Below are 5750 nucleotides of genomic sequence, written 5' to 3' on the forward strand. Positions count from 1 at the left end.
GGGTAAAAAGCTCGGGACTCAATAGTTATCTGTATGGTCTTAAGATGCAACTGTAGCATTTCCAACAATGTAGTCAGATTAGCGGTGCAGATTAGATACAGAGATGGTCATTTGTAGAGGAGTTGATCGAGAGGTACTGACTAACTTCACGTTGCTGTAAGCAGTGAGTTAACGTCGCCAAAGGATGATGAGCTAAAAATCGATTTGTGGTATACAGTTCAGTGAGCATAGGTAAATAGCTAGATTCAGCTCTAGGTATTAGGCTGACAAAATGACATTTGTTTGTAGTGAGAACCAATGTGGCTACCTCACTAAGCTGAGTGGTTTGTGAAACCGCCACTAATACCAAAGATACTGCAGCCTACCGGTCCCAAACTGCCTAGGGGGGGATATACAAACCAAAAAAAGAAAAAAAAAAAAAAAAAAGGAAAAAAAAAGCCCCCCTCTTTGCCCATGAGACACACACACATACACGTTCGTATTAACAGCGCAGTCGGACTGCATCGTGCCACATAGGAGGAGGTGGCTGCCTTGCAGACAGAGTTGAGTGCCTTTTCCCTTCAACCACGGGTGGGACTGCACTGGACACACACACACATATATAAACGCACACACACACACACACACACACACACACACACACACACACACACACACACACACACACACACACACACACACATACACAGAAGTATGCATACAGCTGTAAAAACCCATTTACTAGGGGTGTCACGATTCTTCAAGTCCATAATTCGATATTGGATTTTATATTTGGATTTTAAGGTCACAATTTGATTCTTTGATTTAAACATTTTTTTATTTTACACCGATGGCTATTCCATTGTTGTACTAGACTTGTTTTGATTTGTAGAGATCAATAGATCACTGGTTTTATGCCCTGAAAACTGTCATTTTCAAATTGTATTTTAAAGGGACAGTTCACCCCACAATCAAAAAGAAATATTTTCCCCTTGGCCTGTAGTGCTGTTTATCCATCTAGATCTTTTTGGTGTGAGTTGCACAGTTTTGGAGATATCAGCCACAGTGATGTCTGCTTTCTTTCGACAGTAATGAGACTATACTCGGCTTGTGGACTGCAAAGCACCAAAAAATACATTCGAAAAATTCCATACCGGTGTCTCTTTCCAAAAAATCTTGGCCTGGGTACTCAACATATTTCACAGAACTTGTTGTGAGCAATTTCATGTAGGAACTACTTTCTTTCTATCTCTCTGGTAGATTTTACTGCAGAAAGAAAGTAGTTCCTACATGAAACTGCTCACAACAAGGTCTGTGGAATATTTTGAACAACTGGGTCATGATTTCTGGAAAAAGCCATTGTGGCTGAGTTTTTCAAATGTACTTTTTTGCTTTGAGCACAACAGGACTAAAGCCATCTAGTTCCATTTTACTGGAGAGAAGGCAGAAATCTCCTTAGCCAACATTTCTGAAACTAGGCAAGTCACACATAACAGTATAGATGACTATATAGCACTACAGGCCAGGGGAAAATGTGTATTTTTGATTTTGGATTGAACTATCCCCTTAAAATAAGTAGGTAAGGAGAATATAACAGCCAGTTAGCTATGCTGCATCGTCTATGAAGTGTTGTTTTTGCTGCAGACACACACCAGATGCTGCAAGTAGGCAGGGGTGGAGAGAAAAACAAATACTGGGAGAAACACAGGTTCCGCTTTTCGATTCGATTCTTGAAACTGAAAGCTCATTTCGATTGTTTTTCAATTTAATATTGAAATTGTGACACCCCTACCATTTAAAAACATGCTCTCACATTCAGACAATGCACCCATAATTGGATGGACAGAAAGGGGGGCCGAAGAGAGGGACACAGAGTGGGGGCTGTGTCAGCATTTTCTCCCATATTGACTTTCCATCTTGATACACTAGAATACAAGCACTTTATCATGTAGAAAGTCTATAAAACATTTTCTATACACTATTTATTTGAAACAAAATTATATGTTACTTAATCTTTCAGTCTTTGTTGCTGTATTGTTGATCTTCTAGTAGCTCACAGCCTTTGTGCTTTTTATTTTTCTTTTCTCTCTCCGCCCGGCGTGCTCAGACTCTCAGCCACTTTGCCTCTCTCGCATCAGAGATATTTTTGTGTAACAGAGAAAAGAGGGGGGTATAAAGGGCCGAGGCTCTGAGCGCTCATCGGGCTGTAGTTGTAAAATTGTACCACTTAATGTCTCTCTCAATCTCTCTCCACTGCGTGCAAGCACAGAGGCTGCACTAGAAAAGTGTGGAAGACTCACTGACAGTTTCTTGACACAAATTCTCTCCTCCTCTCCTCCACCTTTTGTCTGTCCAGTCGACCTCTCCCCCTGGCTAGTGCTAAGACTCGGTAGGCGTGTGTTGACAATTAATTCTGAAATACCTCAAAAACCTTTCATGTAAACTTTATGTAATTTAGACTGAAAATAATACTGCTAATGATAACAATGATTATGAAACTATGATACTATGATAGTTAGTTTTGGAACTTGTGACTTGAAGCTTTATACTGTTAAATTCCTTTTATTTGTTTGCTCATTTTTCTCGTACATTCTCTTGTTTGTTTTTGCTACGGCATGTACTTAAATGTTTTCATAAAGGAAAAAGACATTGTGAATGTTTCTGTGGAGGGTTACATGAGAAAAGAAGAGGCAGCAGAAGAGAAGGCTAGACTAGACAGAGAGGGGCTACTCACTTCAGATGTTTAGTTCAAAGCTCTCTCCAAGGCGGGTATGTTTTAAAGGGAAAAGAACAACAACAACCAAAAAAAAAAAACAAAAAAACAAAGAAAGATATTACAAAAACATGATTTGGGCTGAATCTAAACCAAAAATTTGATGTTAAACCAAAGGAGGAATAACCTTTTACTCATTGTTAGCTTTCTTCTGCCTTTAAGTTGTCTTTTCTCTGGAAAAAAAAAATTCACAGTTACTTTTGAAGGTTCCTGGGTGTGTTCAAGTGCTCCTGATGTTCTTAGAATATTAAAGACCAGCACCTCCTATTGAAAAGAAGGTGCGCTTTTTTCTTTTGTGCATGGATATTGTATAACTGTATAGAAACCAACAGGAATGACCTGTGATTTTGTGGGGAGAGGAGGAGGATGGAAAGACTTGGGAGTGGGTGGAGAAAAGGGTGGGGGATATTTTGGTTATCAAAACAAACAAAAAAAGGGTGGGAGGATTTGGGTTTTAGGCGTTGGAGGGGTCCTTGTTTTTAGAATTTCCGTCACTGTTGGATTCACTGGTTGTGTGCATGTGTTGTTGCAACCCTTCCCCTTTTCCCCATGTTTCTTTGATGTATATAAATCCAGACAGTAGGGGGCAGTGTGTGCTGGGGGAGGTCAAACTCCTCTCCTCCCAATCAATAGCATTCAATCTTCATTCCTCAGCTTGTGGTCCTCGCTCGGGTCCTGAATTGTGTGTCTTGCTTTTCCAAAGACGGGCTGTTTACTTGGAGTTAATCAGAGGGACACACACAGGCCCGGGCGGCCTTGAAAATACCTGTATGTCTGTCTACATGCTTTTCTTCAATCTGTGTATGTGTGCTCATTTGTACCTATGTGGAAGACAAAGTGTTTCTTTTTTATGTTCCTTTACTGATGGGTTGCAATATTTGTCATGCGAAAATTTGAAACCACTTCTTACTGACTGACCGACCAACCAACCGCAGCGCCACTTGGCAACTGACGATCCCACCCCGAAATGTCACCAGCATTTACTGTCAAACAGCGTAATGTGTGCGTCATTTCACTGTCGGATCTGAGGTGGCCAGTGGGGCTGATGTAGACACCCCCAGTCACACTGTGCTCTCCCTCTTCTGTTACCTGTTAATCAATCAGAACCAAGTGTCTTTGTGATGGTAGAAGACAATCAGTTTCAAAACAAGAAAAAAGGTAGAGAGAGGGCAGGCCAGTGGGGAGGATGAAGGGGAGGATGGAAGAACAAAAATCAAGGGAAAAGAGGCTCTCTGAGTTGTGACGAGCTGTAGTGCCCGACTGCCAAACGACTGCCCCGACACCCCCTTCCACTCTCCAAAAACATGCATCATACATTCATCTGACAAGCTCGACACGACTCGGTTACATGACACTCCGAACCAAAACTCATTACACATTTTTAAGGGATAGTTTGGATTATTTGAAGTGGGGTTGTATGAGGTATTTATCAATAGTCAGTGTATTAGCTACAGTAGATGGGTGTCAGCATGCCCCCAGTTTGGAGAAGCTGCTGACCACGTCCACAACAGTGCATTGTTCTGGTACTCCTCTTTGCTTCTCAATACCGGGGGCATGCTGCCCACCAACTACTGTAGCTAATATGCTAACTATCGATAAGTACCTCATACAACCCCACTTCAAAAAACCTGAACTACCCTTTTAAAGTCACTCCCTCCCTCCTTCATGTTCTGTCACTTTCCACCCTCCTGCACTTCTACTGCCACACTGTAGTGCACTTGCAGGAGCAGAAAACGACACCTGTGGTGCAGAGTCCATATTTCCCATCACCCACCACGATTTCCTGCTAATCTAACGATGATGTAACCAGCCGCGAGGAATAAAAATGGCTCCGGTTGGTGGCTTTTGCACAGAGAACTATGCAAACACCTGACCCCCCCAATCTTAATCGTTGCTGCTGGGTCAGAGTGTACAACCCTCAACCTCCCCTTGACATTTAAACACTCCTCTCACACCTCCACAACCTTTTCCCATCCTCCCTTCCCTCCACTAAGCCCAGGGTGGGCACCCCCCAGTCACTCAGGGTACTGTAGAGAGCGGCTGGGGGAGAGGAGAGCACTACAGCGCCCCATGTTTCACCAGACTTGATGTCGTACAGCTTTACAGAAATGCCCCAAACTGCCATTGACATCAAAATGGAGTCCATGCTGATGTTTGCAAGCTGATCCTCCCCCATCATGGCTCCATTGTACTACAATGTTTGACTGTCTTTGTCCCCAGCGCCAAGGAAGGGCCACAATCAATGCAAAGACGCTTACATTGTATTTACTTAAGTTTACAAAGTCGTCTGGAGATGGTGGCTTATATTGCACTCGTACAGACAGACAGACACACAAACAGACACACAGGCACATGCTGGAGAGGGTGAGTCTGCCTTTTGAGAGTGTTTGCTGAAACCAAAGATGAAATCAGAGGTATGACAATCTGGCTACCAAACCTAGAAGACGATGTTTAGCTCTCTGGGCTGCTCTACGGGTCCTGTGATTTACCGGCCATGTGGACATTCCACCTATTGCACTTAAACACAAACATACATGTATACATACACTGGTGTAAACTCCTACACACACCTTCACCCACACATAAAACGAGGGATAAACCCACTCACGACGTCTGGTCAGAAAGCCTCTTTTCCCTCCTCCCACTGCAGAAGCCGGAGAGCCTGTGGAGGACTTTTAGTTTCACTCTAGCTGAGACTTTTGAGAAGGAAAAAAATCTGAGTAATAACTGTTACAGAAAAATAAAAACTTAAAAGGATAATATGGGTAAAATTGCGTGTTTTGAAATAAATTAACAAATAAAACAATTGTAAAACAAAGCAGTGCTGTCGGTTTATTTTGTTTGTTGTGGTAAAAAAAATCAAATTTCCATCTGCTGGGATCACAGGGGATTTTCTTTGAAGATCAAACCAGTCTCAAAGAACAAAGACCAGCAGAGGTAAATGGTCTATGTAAAAACAATATACAAGATTTATAGTACATAATATATTTTGTACATT

This window comes from Lutjanus erythropterus, chromosome 7, assembly GCF_056507025.1.
Source record: "Lutjanus erythropterus isolate fLutEry1 chromosome 7, fLutEry1.hap2, whole genome shotgun sequence".
Classification (NCBI taxonomy): domain Eukaryota; kingdom Metazoa; phylum Chordata; class Actinopteri; order Lutjaniformes; family Lutjanidae; genus Lutjanus; species Lutjanus erythropterus.